Raw genomic sequence first — 21611 nt, forward strand, 5'->3', positions numbered from 1 at the left:
TGAGAGATCTGCATACAGACCTTATTATCTTTCTTCTGGTTCAGCTCTTCTTTCCATTACCAAAACTTAAGGATCTTGATCTAATCTGAGGAATTAGCCAAAAAGATAAGGAGAGCTTGTTCTGCTCAAACACATATTCTCAGATATTTTAATTAATACTTCATAATATTGTCCTACCTCAGTAAAATAGGTTTAAGATAATGAAATAAAAACCAAATACTTACTATTCCCCCTCTCCTCAAAGAACTAATGCCATAAAACCACAGAGAAGTACAGAGACAAGATTTCCTGGACTGGAAACGATTCATTTAAGAACTTAGAGACTATTATTTAAAAAAAAATGTTTTTAACCTTTTTTCACTTTTTGAGAGAGAGAGACAGAGCGTGAGTGGAGGAGGCACACACGGAGAGAGAGAGGGAGACACAGAATCTGAAGCAGGCTCCAGGCCCTGAACTGACAGCACAGAGCCTGACACGGCACTTGAACTCACAAACTGTGAGATCATTACCTGAGCTGAAGTTGGACGCTTAACCGACTGAGCCACCCAGGTGCCTCAAGATTATTATTTTTATTTGAAAGACATCCTCTGTACTACCCTCGTTTTTTGTTTTTTACTTCTTTTTATCCTTCCTTTTTCTTTCTTGAACAAATGCAATTACAAATAGGTGTCATATTTGTACAGTGACTGGTCTAGGTCCCATTCCACAATCTCAGAACCCTTCACTTGACTGAGCTTTTTCTTGATTGCTCGTCACAAGCTTCAGCTCTCTCCCCTCCATGCTCGTTATAATCTTTATTTGCTTTTCCTGTAGCTCATTTGCCCTTTATCCCAGGACTTCACAATCTTTTCAGTTCAAAAAAGATGATCTAGTATCTATTTGGTACTAATGGATAAATGGATGATTGCTGGTCCTCCTTAGGCACCCTGAAGATGATGGGACTTATATCTCAGATACACCTTTAATCCTTTTAGGAACACTCCTGAACCTCAGCAAGCTAATTAGGAATATCTGATCTAGTCAAATTCTCAATATTCATCAAAATCTTGCTCTTCTTTCATGCCATCCATAAAGCACTGATCAACTATTCTATCCTATTATGATCTCTTAAGAAACAATGCAAGGATCCTCTGTGCCACCTCATTTAACCTTTGGTCCTATACCTCTTTATTCTATTACCTATTTGTTTTAAACGCATGCTTATTCTTTTTGATTGCATTTTAAGACACTTGAGGATAAAGACCATGTTTTCTAAAACTAGGACCACTTCCAAAGTACTCTAATTCAAAGCTAGAAACAGTGCATATGCTCAAAAATTCTGAAGGAAAATAATAATGCACCATGAAAGGAACATGAGCAGAGTGATAAAATCAGAATTCAGACCCCTCTTCCACTACTTCCGTTACTGACTGGACACATTTTAAGTCAAACTGAATATTGTGAGAATCAAATAAGATGATAGCATCTGATAAGCCTTTAAAGCAGTAAACTAAATGAATGAATGAATGAATGAACGAATGAATGAATGAAGAGATTTCCATAATAGGATGTAAAAGCTGACAAAGAAGGCATCAGATGAGAAAGGAAGGGGAAGTATGAAAGAGATGGAATAGTCAGAATCTACAGAAACCAGAGGCCAGTGATATTTCCACAGCATACTGTGGGGAAATGGCAGTTTCCATAACACTGGAAGTTAGAGGACAAAAGTGAACAGAGGAAACTTCCACTTCTGACCAAATGAACTAACAGAGACCAGATTTATCCTCCTGCCTGACAGAAAAAAATACTGGGCTAAATATATGAAGCAATATTTTTATTTTTTTTATTTTTATTTTTTTAAAAAAGAAGCAATATTTTTAAAATATTGTGTGGGCATCGGGCAATGAAGAACAATGATTCCAAAGAATTGGGAAATCAATGAATACTGGTTTTTTTTTTTCCCCTGAGCTTAGTGTCTTTAATGAGCTTATATGCCTCAGAGCAGGGAAAGAGAACACTAGCAGAGTCCAGAACATTCTCTGAGTTGAGGACGCAGAGCTGAGAGTCTGAAGGTACAAAGGTGGCTAGAGTTAGCAAGATGGAACACTGGAGAGGCAAGTGCTGCATGAAGAATAATTCAAAAGATCTACAGAGGGTCCTGCTTGTGTATTCTGCAGTGTACTGATCACCATGTTTATGTAAGAAAACAACTTAAAGCCAAGGGAAAGAATCACCCAAAAAAGGATTAAACGGAATAGTACCCAGCACTCACTTAGGCCCTGGAATATTGCTTGTTTCCACAAGCCACAAAGAAAAATCTCATAATTCATAGGGCATTAGTTAGAGTACTCAGAAGGGCCTTGCCTCAGGAGTGGAGACTAATTTGACATAGACTAAGCAGCAATCTGGTCCCACCTAAAAATTCTTAAAAGCAAAACCAAAAGGATCAAATGGTTTCCCCCAAGTAACATAACTGCATCCCACAACAAAGCTTGAGAACAACAGTAAAATTCAACATGTCTCGCATCCAATCAAAAATTATTCCCATGTAGAAGAATTCCAAACAATTTATGTAGATACTCCACCTTTAAGAAGTGGGAAAGTGCAGCTTTCCTCTCACTTAAACATGGGCTGTGCATAGTGACTTCCTTCAAAAGAGTGCAATATGGAAAGGAGGGGGAAAGATAGCTTTACAGTGGAGAAATCTGACAAATGCTACCTCAGCCAGGTGATCAGAGTTAACATCAACAGTGGTAAGGTAACATCAACATCAACATCATGTTGATGTATCCTTGATATGATGTGATGAAAATGGCAGTTCTCCCTTCAAAGAGCCATAACCCCAGCCTTATTATGATAAAAAATCAGACAAATCTCAATTGAAGGCCACTCTATGAAATACCTTACTAATACTCCTCAGCACTGTCAAAGTCATTAGAAATAGGGAAAGTCAGAAATTATTACAACCAAGAGGAGCCTAAGAACACATGATTATTAAATGTAATGTGACATCTGGATGGGATCCTGGGGCAGAAACACATTGGGTAAAAAATAAGGAAATGTGAATAAAGATGGATTTTGTTAATAATAATGTATCAATATTGGTCATCTATCATCACAAATGTGTCAAACTTATGTAAGATGTTAATAGTAGGGTAAATTTAGCATGGGGTATAAGGGAACTCTCTGCAGTATCTTCACACTTTTTCTGTAAATCCACAACTGTCCTTAAATGGAAAGTTTATTTAAAATAGAATACAGTTTGGGGTAATGGTGGCTCAGTTGGTTAAGCGTCCAACTCTTGATTTCAGCTCAGGTCATGACCTCACAGTTCATGAGATTGAGCCATCATTGGGCTTCGGTGCTATAAGCATGAATTGCTAGAATTCTCTCTGCCTCTATCCCTCCCCTGCTGGTACTGTGTGCTCTCTCTCAAAGGAAATAATGAAACATTTAAAATAGAATACTGTTAAAAAACAAACAAACAAACAAACAACTACCAGGCATCTGAAGAAGCAGGGAAACATGACCCTCAACAAGGAGAAAAAGAAACCAATTAGAGCTTATACCGATGCTATAATTACTAGACAAGAACATTAAAATGATTTTGACTAAATTCTGCATGCTCAAAAAGTATAGAGACATGGATATGTAAAAAAAAAAAAAAAAAAAAAAAAGCCCTCAAATTTCCACAGTCAAAAATTACACATCCAACTACATTGGAGAGGATTAATGGTGGATTAGATGTGGCCAAAAAAAGAAAGAAAAAAGATCACTACCTTGAAAACAATAGAAATAGAAACTATATGAAAGAGACACAGAGAGAAAAAATGTTTTTTAAAAACAAAACAAAGTATCAGTGAGCTGTGAGATAACCTCAACTAACCTAAAATACATGTAATTGGAGTTCCCATGGAGGCAGAGGGGGAATATTTGAAAAAATAATAGCTGAATTTGCTCTAAATTTGATAGGAAATATAATCCATAGATTTAAAAAGCTCAACGAGGGCCAAGCACAAGAAGCATAAAGAAAACTACACTAAGGCACATTGTGATCACATTGCTGAAACCCAATGATAAAGTCTTAAAAACAGCCATTATGTGCTGAAAAACAAAGATAAGGATGACAGAGAGTTCTCATCAGACGCAATGTGAGCAAAAAGACAGTGAGCAACATCTTTAAAAAACTGACAGAATAAAAAACAAAAACACATTATCAATCTACAACTCTATACTCAGTGAATCTTTCAGAAATAAAGACACAATACTCTTTCAGATAACAAAAGCTGAGAGGAGAGCATTCATTACAAGGAATCCATTCTATAGAGATGTTAAAGGAACATCTTCAGGCAGAAGGAATGGGATACCAGATTTAAGGCCTACCTAAAGACAGGAAAATTCCCAAATATGGCTAAAATGAATATAAATATTTTAAACACATTTTTCTTATTTTTAGTCATCCTAAAGGATAATTCACTAAGAGTGATGTAGGAGAAAGGGTAGATATTTAAGTCAATGAAAAAGAAGACATTCCAGAAACATCATCCACAAGCTGGAGATCGAGGAAAGCCAGTAGTGACCAATGATGTTAAGTATGTTTTAATGTGCTTTTTACCATCTTGGATTCTTTGGTGAAGTGTCCACTCATATTTTTTGAACATATTTTTATTTGGTTTTTTATTTTCTTACTGTTGATGTTGGAAGTTCTTTATATACTCTGAATATAAATCCTTTATCAGATATGTACTTTGCACACATTTTATTCCAGTCTGTGGCTCATTTTTTCAATTTCTTGACAGTGTCTTTCAAAGAGCAGCCATTCTTAATTTTGATGAAGTCCAGTTCATCATTTTTTTTTTAACCAGGTAGGTCAGTTAATTTAGTCCTTGTTACTCTGTCTTGACTGGAAGAAGTCATCCTTCCTGCATTTTTTTTAATTGCATACCTCTCTCCTAGTTGGAACTGGAGAAATTAATCCAACCTCTTTATATTACAAATGTGAAAACTGAAACCCATTTTTTTTTTCAACAAATATTTACTGGGCACCTTTTAAGGACTTGAGATGCATAGTATGTACTGGAAATTAACAGGCACTGTCTGTGGTATGGGATCTGTGCAAATCACTAAACTGACAGACAATTCTGATATAGCCTTTATAGATCCAGAGAAGATACAGTTCCATGGTCCCAAGTTCAGATGAAATTAAAAGAAAGAAGCAGGAATGAGAGATAGAAATTACTATAGAAAATATTAGAAAATTATATATATATATATATATATATATATATATATATATTCTTATATAGAAAATAAGAACTCATTAGAGAATAAACATCAGTTTTAGGCCTAATGAGCTTGACACTTCATCCATGAATATGCAGACGTACCCATCACAGGAAGTACAGGGCACCAGCAGACCTCCACACACAAAGGAACAGAATCTGCTCCACTAACTGACCTCATTTTGAAAGAAGCAGACTCAAAGGCACCCTCTCAGCAGGCAACAAGATCCCAAACCAAATACAGAAGAGATTGAGCCAGACACTTTCAGTTCCTTCTCCCAAACTCAGAAAATCTGGGGAAGGGTGAGTGAGCAGATAGAGAGAGGTGACTAGAGTTACTGAGGCAGAGGTGTCCTCTACAGATAACTATGAAGAGTGGGAGATGAGTGTTTCCCCCAAGCACTGATTATATTGCATATTTATTGGAAGTCTCTCAAACTTTAAACCTCTCAGGGCCTCTGGGTGGCTCAGTCAGTTAAGCATCCAGCTTCAGCTCAGGTCATGATCTCACGGTTCGTGAGGTTGAGCCCCACATCAGGTTCTGTGCTGACAGCTCAGAGCCTGGAACCTGCTTAGGAGTCTGTGTCTCCTTCATTCTCTGCCCCTCCCCTGCTCGTGCTCTGTCTCTGTCTGTCTCTCTCTCTCCCTCTCAAAATAAATAAATAAATAACATTAAAAACACTGATGGGATTATAAAGCCTAATAAATATTGCTTGAAAATGCCTTAAAAAAGCAAACTTTAAACTTCTTGTCAAAACCTTTTGAGTCTCATGATTTCTACTCTTATCCTACTACTCACATATATAAGAAAACACGTAGGAATGCAAACAGCATCCTTGCATAACCAATTAAGAAATATTAAAGAGGAGGGGTTTAAGATGGGGGAGGAGTAGGTGGACCCTAAGCTGGCCTCCTCCCTGAACACAGCTAGATAAATATCAAGTCATTATGAACACCCAAGAAACCAAAGGTCTTAAAGAAAAAATCTCCATGTCTACAAGCAGAAAAAACAACCCATGGAAGTGCACTGTATGTTAACTAACTAGAATTTAAATAAATTGTTTTAAAAAGTTAAAGAAAAGCAAAGACTATAAACATCTTATTATAGAAAATGTAGTCTTTTTATTTTTTTATTTAAAAACAATTTTTTTACATTTATTCATTTTTGAGATACAGAGTGAGACAGAGCATGAGTGGGGGAGGGACAGAAAGAGAGGGAGACACAGAATCTGAAGCAGGCTCCAGGCTCTGAGCCGTCAGCACAGAGCCCGACGCGGGCTCGACCCACGAACCGTGAGATCATGACCTGAGCCAAAGTCGGACGCTCAACTGACTGAGCCACCCAGGCACCCCAAAAAAGTGGTCTTTTTTAAAACTATTATTTTCTCAAAACTTGTAACAGTGCCTGGCACATATTAAGGGCTCAGTAAATGTCTGTTAGATGAATGTGGAAATAATTAGCATAAACTCATAGGATAACAGTCTAACACTAGATTGGTGCCAAAAACTCCATTAAAAAAAAAAAGAGTGCAAAATAATTCAAGCAATAGACATTCAAAAAATATTGACTTATATTATAGGATCAAGACTATGTGAAAAGCATAGATTCTAGGCCCCAGACTTAAATTCTGGTGCTTCTTGGACAGGTTGCTAGGACTCTCTGAGACCAAATCTTCTATTCTGTAAATTAGGAACAATATTATCTGCTCCAAAGTGGTTTTGTGAAGGCAAATGAAATAATCCATTTCTAGTGTCTAACTCAGTGTCTAATACATAGTTACAATAAATATTAGCTAATAGTAATAGAACTGTGGTATTAACCAATGGAGCAAGACAACAGAGATCTCCTGATTACTGATCAACAAAAGAGAATAATTATAACTCCATTGGCTCCATCACAGTTTGTTGAGAGGATCAAATGAAAGAGCTTCAGTAAAGAACTATATGGATACAAGACATCCCCAGCAGATCATATATTTTCAGGCTCCCACTGCTCTTCATTAACTGACGACCCTAATAAAGATGTAGAAAACCAGGGGTGTTTGGATGAGATAAGTGTTTTATAGGCTAAGAGGCTTTTCTGAGCCCATCTGCAAAGCTGCTGACAATCTTTTTATTGGTGAAGGCTGTGCCTCTTAACTAGGCTGTCATCATTTCTTTTCTCAAACTGGGTGTGTGTGGGGGGAGCCCCCGTGGAGAGGCAGCCTCTCTGGGTGGTCTGTCTGCTGCTGCTCAGGCTGATGCTGCTGACATTTCTTAAGCAATCATCTCTTTGGCTTTTTTATGGATTTGACTTCTCTTGCATTCATTAACCTCTCTTGTACAGCATACAGTTATTAAACTGTATTAGCTGCAAATATTGATAGTCACATGATACTGGGGAATAAAACCAATTTACAAAGCACAACTTCTCTGATGTAGTAGATGTGTGTGTGTGTGCATGTGTGTACACATATATACAGTGTATAGCAAAAAAATTTTTAATAGATGTGTGAAAAGGAAGAAGAGTGTTATTTCAGTATAATGAATTGCTTGATAAACTTTGTACTCTTAAAACAACTCTGTGGCTTAATGATACTTAGGATTCTGACATTGAAAATTATAACATATTCTAATAATTCCTCTCAACATGGATCATCCTAATCTGAACTGTTTTATTTACTTACAGTTAACTCATCTCTGTTCATGGCAATTCTGGCCACAACTATACCATATTCTAAATTGTAAACAATACAACTAAGCAGAAAGTAAGACATATAAGAGATGGTTTTGAATATAATAGACATTCATCAGTGGCATGTGGCTTAAATTTTCTATCTTAATTAAGGCTTTTCTGGTTGGCAGTTTCTAAAACCCACATCACATTATTTTAAGAGGCAAATATTCACAGATTAGTGACCATCAATCCCAATTTGTCTGGAATTAAGGGATTTATCAGAATTCAGGGCTTTTGTGCTAAAACTGGGACAGTTGCTAGAGAACTGAGATGGTCGATCACTACAGCACAGGTTGTTGCTTGAGTAAAATATATTGGAAAGATATTAGGGGACCTATGGAATTCAAGGACAGGAAACATTGGCTTCTTAAGAATCTAGAATAAGAAACTGGATATCTTTCCACAGTCACACAGTTATTCTTTCTATCTCTACTTTGTATATTCCAGGTCTCTCTGAATGTATATTGTATTCTCCCTCTCCCTCTTCCTCTCTCTCTCTCTCTCTCTCTCTCTCCAGATAAGCTTACTCTTTACTCTTAGTAAAAAGATACAAGGATGGAACTTAGTGGAATTAAGAGGTCCATATCCCTATTAACATATAATCATTAAGGATGTCAAGCAAGAACATGTTCTGATGTCTTTCCAAGAATGTTGTTTAACGAATGACTAGAATCCTAAAAGTGCTTGTATTGTCTCAGAATGCATAGATCACAATTTAAAATTATTCAATTATCATATTGTTCATTGATCATATGATTTGAGAAAAGGCTACAGAATATTATGGTAGTAACTTCTTCCAGCTCAGTGAATTCTTAGGAGCCTTTAAATGGAAATACTTCTGTCTTCTGACAGCATAATTTTAATCCTTTATTACAGTTTTCTTGACTATTGTAAACATTAGACTCAACTCAGCCTAGAACAATTATTTGATTAATTGAAGCACTTATCTCAAAAACATTGGCCTCCATTTGCTTCACATTTGGACTGAACCTGTGATTATTTCAATGACAGATGTCTCAAGAATTTGTTTGCATATCTGAAATTCTCACTATGAGAAGGATTCTCTAAATGGTTAGTTGAGTTTAATTGAAACACAGAATGTTCAGTATTAGTTTACAAGACACCCTCAAAATTGCAAACAGAACACACCAATGTATTAGCTAATTGCATGCTAGCTACTGCTCTAAGACAATTAAGTAATTCATATATCAATGTTCAGTTATGAGCTATTAGCAGAACCATAAAAATACATTTAAAAATTAAGTTATAGGGGTGCCTGAGTGGCTCAGTTGGTTAAGCGTCCAACTCTTGATTTCTGCTCAGGTCATAATCTCACGGTTTGTGGGTTTGAGCCCCACATCAGGCTCTGCACTGATGGCTCAGAGCCTGCTTGGGATTCTCTCTCTCTCTCTTTCTCACTCTGCTCCTCTCCTGCTCATTCTCTCTCTCTCTCAAAAATAAAGAAAGAAACATTTTAAATAAGTTATAATTTGCAAATATCTTTTCCCATTCCGTTGGTTGCCTTTTAGTTTTGTTGGTTGTTTTCTTTGCTGTGCAGAAGCTTTTCATCTTCATAAGGTCCCAGTAATTCATTTTTGCTTTTAATTCTCTTGCCTTTGGGGATGTGTCGAGTAAGAGATTGCTACGGCTGAGGTCAGAGAGGTCTTTTCCTGCTTTCTCCTCTAAGGTTTTGATGGTTTCCTGTCTCACATTCAGGTCCTTTATCCATTTTGAGTTTATTTTTGTGAATGGTGTGAGAAAGTGGTCTAGTTTCAACCTTCTGCATGTTGCTGTCCAGTTCTCCCAGCACCATTTGTTAAAGAGACTGTCTTTTTTCCATTGGATGTTCTTTCCTGCTTTGTCAAAGATTAGTTGGCCATACGCTTGTGGGTCTAGTTCTGGGGTTTCTATTCTATTCCACTGGTCTATGTGTCTGTTTTTGTGCCAATACCATGCTGTCTTAATGATTACAGCTTTGTAGTAGAAGCTAAAGTCTGGGATTGTGATGCCTCCTGCTTTGGTCTTCTTCTTCAAAACTTTGGCTATTCGGGCAAAGGGCTAGTATCCAAAATCTATAAAGAGCTCACCAAACTCCACACCCGAAAAACAAATAACCCAGTGAAGATATGGGCAGAAAACATGAATAGACACTTCTCTAAAGAAGACATCCGGATGGCCAACAGGCACATGAAAAGATGCTCAACGTCGCTCCTTATCAGGGAAATACAAATCAAAACCACACTCAGATATCACCTCATGCCAGTCAGAGTGGCCAAAATGAACAAATCAGGAGACTATAGATGCTGGAGAGGATGTGGAGAAACGGGAACCCTCTTGCACTGTTGGTGGGAATGCAAATTGGTGCAGCCACTCTGGAAAACAATGTGGAGGTTCCTCAGAAAATTAAAAATAGACCTACCCTATGACCCAGCAATAGCACTGCTAGGAATTTACCCAAGGGATACAGGAGTTCTGATGCATAGGGGCACTTGTACCCCAATGTTTATAGCAGCACTCTCAACAATAGTCAAATTATGGAAAGAGCCTAAATGTCCATCAACTGATGAATGGATAAAGAAATTGTGGTTTATATACACAATGGAGTACTACGTGGCAATGAGAAAGAATGAAATATGGCCCTTTGTAGCAACGTGGATGGAACTGGAGAGTGTGATGCTAAGTGAAATAAGCCATACAGAGAAAGACAGATACCATATGTTTTCACTCTTAGGTGGATCCTGAGAAATGTAACAGAAACCCATGGGGGAGGGGAAGGGAAAAAAAAAAAAAGAGGTTAGACTGGGAGAGAGCCAAAGCATAAGAGACTGTTAAAAACTGAGAACAAACTAAGGGTTGATGGGGGGTGGGAGGGAAGGGAGGGTGGGTGATGGGTATTGAGGAGGGCACCTTTTGGGATGAGCACTGGGTGTTGTATGGAAACCAATTTGACAATAAATTTCATATATATAAATAAAAAAAAAAAAAATAAGTTCTAACCAGTGAGTTCTAAATGAATTTTACTCATTGATTGAATAAAATTGTTGAGTTTTCCCTAAAAGTTTAATGACACCTAAATATAGTAATTTTACTCTGAGGAACCTGAAATGTTTTATTACTTATGATATTTTTATTAATCCCTATTTTTCTTATGATATTCCCTTTATTGATTTGAGTACAGACTCCTTTTCCACTGATTATATCTTAAAATTTTCCCAGAAATTCCTTCCTGTAGACTTAACTCTATTTACATACATAATTATAGCATTATTCTTCTAATATAGTGCTTATTTTTACAAACCTTTCCATTTTTATTACATTATTACCAATAAATAGTTTAAAAAGTCAATGGTTCTCTGTGCCTTATGATAACATGCAGTAGTCTCCCATCCCACCCCTCATCACCACTCCCTCCCCAAAACAACTTCAACTCTTCTAGCTATTTCCTTGCTAGGAAGGAAAGGAAACATGTTACATGTTAAGTCTATGTAACATGATCGTACTGCTCTTTCTTGATTTTTTTAAAAAGAAATTTCAGGTTTACTTGTTATACTTCGAATTCTATTATGGAATATAAGGATTTAGAAATCTGAAATCTTGCTTTCTACTTCATCCTCCAAGCAAATATCCTCTTCCCTTCCATCTGTTCAATGAAGCTATGATTTGTGGTTAAATCAATAAGTCAGATAGTTTTACAATGATTATGTAAATATTATTCAGAGATAAACCCTGTGAAATGATCTGATTATATTTGTTTCTTGTATAAACATTTCTTCCCTGGAGTTAATAGTTGCCTAGGATTGTTTTCCTTTATTTGCTTTTTTAACCTCTTCTACTTACCTATGTTGGATTGCTCTGTTAATGTGGTGAATCTGGGAATTATTTCCCAGAATTCACTTTTCTGTGTGGTTCCAGGTTAGAGTTAGCCAAAAGAGAAACTTGTACAAAACCTTGAAGGTGGAGATGAAGCACTGAGCACTAATTTTCAAAGGTCCTTTTATGCACGGAACTGTGACAGACAGACACAGAGGCGCCCAGCAAGTGCAGGTTGGGCAGCTCTCCTCTGTGTCCTGTCCAGTTCTTCTTCTTCCAATAGTGACTTTAGGTTTACCATCAGATGTGATGTCGACAGAGAAGTAAGAACTTCCCATAGATCTCTCCACAAGCTCCCCTTTGAGAGACCCATTTCGGTGGCTGGATGTCCTTGGCTCCTCAGATTTTTCTATACTCTCCAACTTGTCTACCTGTACCAGGGCTTTATGAAATCTGGTTAGTGGCTTAGTTCCCTAATTTTCCTATTCCCTCTTCTAGATGTCACACTCACATCTCGTCCTACATTTTGTATGGCTAAATTCCAATAATTATCGCTAATCACTTATTATAGTGATTGTGCTATAACTTAGCTGCAACTCTATCACTAATATTTCCCCAAACTCTTAAAAGAATTATAAATCTCCCCTCAAAATATTCATATGCATTAGATAATTTATTATTTCAGGTTCTTATTTTTCTTCCTTAGAGACTTCCCTTAGGATTTCTCAGTTTTCATTCTGTGTGGACTAGATGCTCTGACAATCTGATGTACATGTAATCTGGGATTACCCTTCACCTTTATTCTGAAAATTCCCTTCATGTATTACTGGTAGTAAGGTTTTCTATTTCCCAGATTCCATATATTCCTCTTTTGATTTTGACCCTTGTTTTGGTAAAATAATACCTACCGTAGCTTTTTAAGGTGCATGGAGATAAAAATATTCTTTACCTGTATCAATTCTTCATTTTTAAAATCAGACTTCATGTTTTTGTCTCCTTGCCTTTTTGTTCTATTTTTTATATAATCTCCTCAAATTTATCTTCCAAACTTCTAACGTTTTTTTTTTTCAGCTTTTGTGCCTTTAATTTTCAAGAGTTATTGCTCGCTAAATGTTTGTCTTATATGGTGGCTTGCTCCTATGTTTTGGATGTGACAACTACTCTTCCATCTATGAAAAATAAAATGAAATTTTAAAAACTACTCTGCTTCATGAACTGTGCTCTTTCTTCTATTAGTTTCTTTTTGTTTCTGTCATATTAGATTAGTGCATCCATATGTTGAATAGAGGCTCTGAGCATATGGACAGGGCATGTTTATAGCTAGGACTCCTGTATGGTGACTGGACAGGGATAGCAAATAGTGATTTTGATTTTATTTGTTTAGTTGGTTTTTTTTTTTTTCTTTGCTTTGCTTAATTTTTGGAGTCTCATACATGGATTTTAGAAATAGGGTTTATGTATTGAGTAACTTCACTTATTTAAGGGAATATTCATTCATTTCCTTATTGATGGTGAGTCTGAAAATTGGTCCTAGGTGGTCATATAAAATGTATCTGTTCATTCAGTAAATGCCTTTCAAGCATTTCATATACTAGTCAATAAAAAAGTCATATTTCATTTGTATGTTTTACTCAAGATAAAAGAAATAATTTGACATGTCGTTGGGAAGAAATTAATTGGAATGTAAGCAACACAGAAACTAAAAATATATGAAAGGAAAGATGTGAATGAAAATGCTGAACCTTGACTGAGAACATAAACAAAATAGTAGTTTTCAAAGGTAAATGGTGTCTCTCCTCTCATTAAATAATTCCATTGCACAATATAATGTTTTCAAAATAGTCTCAGAATCCTTCTTTCTGAAAATTAGGCTATTTTATAAATAAGAGTCTGTGTGTTCTGACTTAGGAGTTATGACACAATTTCTTTGCATATTTAATTCTCATTTTGAACACTAAAGAGCTAACTCTTCCTTTTGGTTTGAATTCAAATCTATAAGTCACCTTCCAGAGGAAAAGTTAATGAAATTTAGTGTTTATAAAAAAAAAAACTCCAAAAGAATATATCCTTTTGTGGGGTTAGTTTAAAATTAGGCAGGAGTGTCAATATCTAATAAATAATAATTTCTTTCTAAAAGTAGTATTGCCACTGCTTGAAATATATACAAATAATATTTTATATTTTGTAAATGTTTTAGGCAATAGTTGTTAATCTTTTTACTTAGTAAACAGTTAATGGGTTATTTCTTTTTTTAATTTTTTTTAATGTTTATTATTGAGAGACAGAGAGACAGAGCACAAGCTGGGGAGGGGCAGAGAGAAAGGAAGACACAGAATCAGAAGCAGGCTCCAGGCTCTGAGCTGTCAGCACAGAGCCCAATTCAGGGCTTGAACCTACAAGCTGTGAGATCATGACCTGAGCCAAAGTCAGGCACTTAACATACTGAGCCACCCTGAACAATGGAATACTACTTGTTGATGAAAAAGAATGAAATCTTGCAATTTGCAACAATGTGGATGGAACTGGAGGATATTATGCTAAGTGAAATAAGTCAGTCAGAGAAAGACAGATACCATATGTTTTCATTCATATGTGGAATTTGAGAAACTTAACAAAAGACCATAGGGGAGGAGAAGGAAAAATAAGTTACAAACAGAGGGAGGCAAACCATAAGAGACTCTTAAATACAGAGAACAAACTGAGGGTTGATGGAGGTGGGGGGTTGAGGGAGCAGGGAAAATGGATAATGAGCATTGAGGAGGATGAGCACTGGGTTTTGTATGTAAGGGATGAATCACAGGAATCTACTCCTGAAGCCAAGACTACAGTGTATACACTGTATGTTAGCTAACTTGACAATAAATTATTAAAATAAAATAGTTAATGGACACTGTGTACCAGACAAGCCCTAGGCACTGGGGTTATAAAATGAACAAAATACAATCTCTTCCTTGTCCTCTACAATTTGATAAAAGAGACATTCAAGTTTATAGTTATCACAATTTGTTCTATACAGACTGAGCAATGATGCTCAGTCTATAATGATAGTCAGAAAGCTGACTAGAACTTGGTGATTGATTTGATGTAGGGAGTAGGTTATTCAAAGAAATTAAGGTTGAAAAGAAAGCTTCTGGCTTTAGCATCCGAGTACACAAAATAGAAGAAATAATAAGGACAATTTGGATACCTAAGGAACATTCAAGTATAGCTGTGCAGTCAGCATTTGGTTGACAGATGAGAGAGTGAACTGTACTAGAGAAATAATGTGGGATGTATGGTAATCATGCAGGAACTAAAGTTGCTGGAGCAGATGGCATCACTCATGAAGAGCAAGTAGATGAAAAGAGAATAGTTCTGTGAGGTATATTGGTGTGACAAGTCATTTCACAGGAGAGAACACTGTTAGTGAGAAACCTTGGCCTAAAATGACTAAGCCAAGTATCCGGTTCAGATCTGAGATCCTGCATTTCTGGCCCATCAAGCCATTCACAGAAAGGACTGACTTTCACAACTACAAGTCAACAAGATTGAGAGAGACTTCTTTAGGCTGCTTCAGAATAAAACTCTCCCAATATGTACAAGAAAATGTTTAAAAACAATGCTGCCACAAGCATGGAGTAGTATTACTTAATTGAGAGAGAAAGAAAATGTTTAAAATGTATAGGATCATTTATTTATCAGGTGCTAAGGGAACAATAAGATTGAGAACACAGTGAGAGGATCAAGTATGAGAGATAAGACTATGTGTTACATGGTGGACAAAGAATATTTGAGGTGTTGTCCTACATTCAAATGGAGATTCCACCAGGGATTTAGAAATCTGAGCTGGATCTCTGTAGGGAGATCAATGGACACATAGTTTGAAAAGTTATCAGTATTCAAAGTGGTAGTAAAAAGCCTGGAAAAAGGTGGATTTCCCTAGAAACTAAGCAGAAAGACATTGCTTGTTCAGTCCACACCACTCAGCAGGAAAGATGTTTTTAATTCTTTTTAAAAATTGAGTCAAAATAAGGAAAAGGTAATTAGCTGGCTCAATAAATAACAAATGGTAAAAGAAGAGCTTGAAGTCTAGGTTCCTGACTATAAATTTGGCTATTTCCACTAATGATAGTAAATAATAACAACAACAGTTTTTATAATGTAGTTTGGTAGCCTATAAGTTATGTGGGAATCTAAAATGGAGAAACAACTCTAATAGAAATGCTAAATTAGGCAGTCAGTATTTAAACGATCACCGAGACTTTCATTTAACTGTTATTTTCTAAAACCATACCAAAAACAAAAACAAAAAAATTTAATTTCTAGAAACCTTTAGGCAGAATTGCTTGCTGAATCGACTTCAACAGTAAGGAAAAACTGTCTCTTTGGAAAAGAAAAAGCTCAGAGCCACACAAGTAGAGGCTCATTATCAAGGGAATGATCACAAAATCATGTCTTTTCATTTTGAAAAGAGGAGTTTCATCAAGACAAACATTTCAGAAATTCAGCCAGCAGCATTCCAGCATTTTATTTTGTTTTTAACCAGTTGAAATTTTATTATAACAAACAAGACAGTTAGTACCATTCAATTCAATATCATGGAATGTTCCAGTATTTAAATTTAAAATAAAAATGAGACTAGAAACATTAAAAAGGAAGAGCCAAAATATGTACTGTTTGGAGACAATTTAAATGAAACAGGTAGAAAATCCTCTGTCGTGTTAGCTGTTATAATTCTTATTGGTTATTGCTAATATAAAAGAAGCTGATTTATTTTTGCAAATCAATCTTGGTTCCAATCACCTTGTTAAACTCTATTGCTAGTTATAATAGTATTTTAGTTGATTCTTTTGGACTTTTATGTGGGTGAAGAAGGCAATTTTATGAGTTCACCAAAACCATTTTATTTACCTCTTGGGCTTCCATGAAGATTCTTTCCTTGTGTCTCTCCCAGCAATGTGGGGCAAATGACTGAGTTGTGAATGTAACAATAATTATGCACACCACTTCAGTCTGCCAAAAAATAACCCAAATTATCTTTCACACTCTCTATTTCCCTACTAGATGGTAAGACAGAACAATCTGGAAGTCTCTCATTGCTGATGGCAGAGAGGTCAATCTAGGTTCCCAAAACGAAATGACTGAGTCAAGTAGAACATCAACCAACTTGGTCCACATTATACTATGACATAATAAGATTTGGGGATTGTTTGTTGCAGCATCTAGTGTAACTTACCTTGACAAATACATGAATTAACATAAAATGTAGAAGATATTTATTGAGGTAAAATTAAAAATTTACTAAAAGAACTATACTATGCTTTGATGTAATGAATCAGTATTTTAGGGAATATAAAAAAATAGAAGATTAATCAATAATCCATGTCATCTCAATAAAAATCCTAAAATAAATGTTATGGAAAATTTCAAGTTAAATCAGCAATTGATATAAAAAAATAAAATGGCTAAAATAATTCTGAAAAGTCTAAAAAGAGAAAACATTTAGTTTCCCAGATACAAAACATATTTTAAAGCTATAAAAATTAATACAGTGATAATTCTGCAGGACTATTCAGTGGAATAACATAAAAAGCAAGGAAAAAAATTCATGTATATATAAAAGTTTAATTTATGATAAAAGTAGCATTTGAAGTAAAAATGGACTATTTAATAAATGATTTAAAAATTAAAAGTCAAAATGAAAAAACAAGCTACCAAAGCAGATTAAAGAAATATGGAAGAATATGTTTATGTCTTCAGGTAGATAAATTATAAAAATTTAAAACACAAATAGTGTCCAGATTGAGGACAAATCAAATCAAGGGGAAAAAGAGAAATCAACCCAATAAAAAAATGAGCAAAAGATGTAAATTGGGAAAGTTGCAGATGAAATTAAAACGTTAAATAAGCAAAAAGATGCTAAACCACATGTATAATCAAGAATATACAAATTCAAAAAATACAGTGGAATGTTTTACCCATGAAATTAGCAAATTTAAATAAGTTTGGTAATATCAAATGTCAGCAAGAATTTGTATCAAATATTGGCAAGAAAGTGATACCCTAAGAAATAGAATTACGAGGGGCGCCTGGGTGGCGCAGTCGGTTAAGCGTCCGACTTCAGCCAGGTCACGATCTCGCGGTCCGTGAGTTCGAGCCCCCCGTCGGGCTCTGGGCTGATGGCTCAGAGCCTGGAGCCTGTTTCCGATTCTGTGTCTCCCTCTCTCTCTGCCCCTCGCCCATTCATGCTCTGTCTCTCTCTGTCCCAAAAATAAAAAAAATAAAAAAAAAAAAGAAATAGAATTACAAAATTTATGTAGGTATTGCTAAACATTATGGGTGAGAGAGTAAATCGGTATAGCCACTCAAGGAGACAATTTAACAATTCAGTAATATCTATTAAAACTCAAGATAAGCAAGCCCTATGATTCATAAAATTGTACGTGTTTGTTTCTATGCTGGATAAAGGCTCAGTGTGTGCCTAGGAAGGCTGAATCAAAGACATTTATTTCTGCATTGTTCATATTGATGAAAAATAACCACCTCAGTGTTCATCCTATGGGATTTAATTAATTTTGGTCTATTCCATAGGCCTAAATGTATTAACATGAATTTAAGCCTAGGATACATTATGAGAAGGTAGAAGATGGAAGTGAGGTGGAGACCACGCTTCTGCTCCTTATGCCTGCAAGCACAGTGATGGCCATATTTGCATTTTTTTGCCCAGTATCTGGTCACCAGTCTTCATACACACTGAAGGGCAAGATAGAGGGCGTCTGATTGCTGGCATAAATCATGGTTGCAGTAGTGAAGTCCTGAAGCAACATTGTGCTGGGAGATTCCTGATTTCCAAACTAACTAACCATGGCAGAGATAATAGTCCCGTTGGCAGGCCAATAGTGCAATGTTCTTCTGGGAGTCCTTCATAGAAACCAAACCTAAAGACTGTTTTTCTAAATCATCCAATACTTTTAGAAGCATCCACTTTCCTGTATTATATCCCTTTTCCTTAAATGACATAGAGAGATTTCTGTTACCTGCAACTGAACCTTGACAGATAAAGTAGTTGATTCCACACAAGTGGCAATGGGCAACAGATTTTCAAGGTTGAGAATCTGAGATTGTTTGTATTTCACTTATACAACCACTTTTGAGTGGTTGACCATCTGGGTGGCATTCAAGGATAGGATACTGATAATCTAAGGACACAAATTATTACCTGTGTTTATTTGGAATAAAATGCTCATTGAAGGTGTGGTAGTGTTGGCAAATCAAGTGGTGACTGCTTTTATATAATACATATGTCATGTGAAACACAAGGATTGTGGGATGGAATGGTCACTTCCAAAAGCCCCAGTGAACATTCTTTATTAAAGAATTAGGGTTTTAAATTCTTAGAACCAAGAATGATCAGAGACTTAGGAAGTTTATGACTGTCCTGACAAATCTATCTCTAATGACCACAATGTAATAGTCAAAACTTAAAGGTAGAAACAAACTTTCAAATTACAATGAAGTTTTAATCTCTTATCTGAAGGTTGTGAAAGCTAAGACATTGGAAAAAAGGAAAAACCTCAAGAAATAGAATTATCAAATTTTGTCAAATATGGGAGATAGAGAATTTCTCTAATCCCTACATCCCACTGAGCCTCCTTCATTCTGTTTAATGAAATGAGTCATTCCCAGCTGGAAGACATGGACTGGTCTCACTGGGGATAGCTACTTGCAAGAGAATCCCACTTCTCTTGGAGCCTTGTCCCTCCATCTATCATGGCCTCCACATCTAAATGACAGTGAGACCTCAGCATTCCTCAGAAGTCCAATTGGAAAGTGAAACTTGGAAGGAAAAGATTATTCTCTAAAGGAATTGTAAAGATTTATTCATTTATATGAGAAGAAAAACTGGAGAATACATGCAGAAATGAATTCTAAAGTTTTTAGAAAAGGGGTGAAAATATACAATCTTGCTTCATGCTGAATGTATCAGTGTGTACACCTGAAATCTTGATTCTTAATTCAGTGCTAATTAAAGAAGCCAGAAATATCTCTATGTAGACAGTTAATCAAAACCTGGCTCCAATGGCAAATATAATGCTTTAGTCAGGGAGGAAAATCTTCCTCTGTCCTATGATCCTTCTAGCTGGACTTAGAATCAAATTTACATGAGACAGATGAACAGGAGAAAATCAAATTTAATAGGCGTATGTACAGACAGACATGAAATTCCAAAGACTATGAGGCAATATGAAACTTATATGAGCTAAGGAGAGGGGTAGGATCAGAGGATACAAAGGAGAGGAAAGCCATTAGTAGGAAAGTGAAAAGAGGTGTTTGGAAAAACAAAGGTTATCCTATTATGCAGATACGTTCCTTATCTGTAAAGGGGAGTCTCTGTCAATAGCTCTCTACCTGGTACAAGCGCTCCCGTTCCGATGTAAATTTAAGGAGTTGAACAGGAGGGAGAGAGCTTTTCCTGAATCTGTTGGGTTTTGATTACTTTTAAATCAAAATAATTTTTATGCCAAAGTAGTCCATCTTGGGAAGTCTACCCTTGGCCCTTTCACTTTACACATGTTAACTCATTTATTCTTCTTAATGATTCTATAAGGAACTCACAACTATAATCCTGTGGGATAGAGATTAAATATTTTAACTTATATAATACAGCCAGCAACAATCAGAGATAGGACTTAACCATTACTCAAAAAGAATACACCAATTCTACTGAAGATTCTTTCCCACATTTTCCCCACAGTATCCCATCTATAGAGCTGTCCAGAAAGCCACATATTATAAGCATTAGTAAAAGTAAATAATCCTTTTCACCTTTTTTCCAAGTAAAGTCACCCAAATGAATGTAAAACAACAACAACAACAACAACAACAACAAACAGGTGAACAATAATGACGACATAAAAATCGGAACGTAAAATAATAAAGAAGGAAATATAGGGGTGCCTGGGTGGCTCAGTCAGTTAAGTGTCCAACTTCAGCTCAGGTCATGATCTCATGGTTCGTGGGTTGGAGCCCTGTGTCGAGTTCTGTGCTGACAGCTTGGAGGTTGGAACCTGCTTTGGATTCTGTGTCTCCCTCTCTCTCCACCCTTCCCCCGCCCCCACACACAGTGTTTCTCTCTCTCCCTCAAAAATAAATAAACATTAAAAATTTTTTAAATAAAAAATAAAAAATGAAATATATATAAAGAAGAGGAACCAAAATCACAGAAAGGTATAGGTAAGACAACAAAGGTAAAGTAGATGAATAAAAAAAATTCTTCAATACCCTTTCCTTTAAAATGAAAATATGACTATATAAATTAAAAGCTCAGTCACCAGGCAGAAAAATGATGGTAAGATCCCTCTACCCTTTCCTTTTGAAAGTAAATCAGGGTTCACTACCTGTTAGGTTCATAAAATCATACTAAAGTAGGCAAGGACCTCAGAAGTCATCTAATCCAAACCCCACCATTGCTTTGATGCTTGATATTCTGAAGTGTTACTTAACGAGCTTTCTAACTCATTTTCACGAACCTGTTTTCATGTGTTATCAAATAATGTGTGAGTGGGTCAGGGAATTCTCAGAGATTGTAAGCAAATAAGAAGTTCCATGTTCTCCTATCATTGTGTAAGGGCCAAAATAATTGATGATATTTTTCAGATTAAGATCTTGATTAAGATCAATGTCATAATTTTATTTTATTTTTAAGTTATGTATGTATGTATTTATTTACTTATTTATTTTTAAGAGGGAGAGAGACACAGAGAGAGAGAGAGAGCATGAGTGTGCATGCACAGGAGGGGCAGACAAAGCAAGCAAGAGAGAATCCCATGAATCATGAGATCATG

The sequence above is a fragment of the Puma concolor genome, chromosome B4 (assembly GCF_028749965.1).
Source record: "Puma concolor isolate L17-30 chromosome B4, mPumCon1.1.hap2, whole genome shotgun sequence".
NCBI lineage: Eukaryota > Metazoa > Chordata > Mammalia > Carnivora > Felidae > Puma > Puma concolor.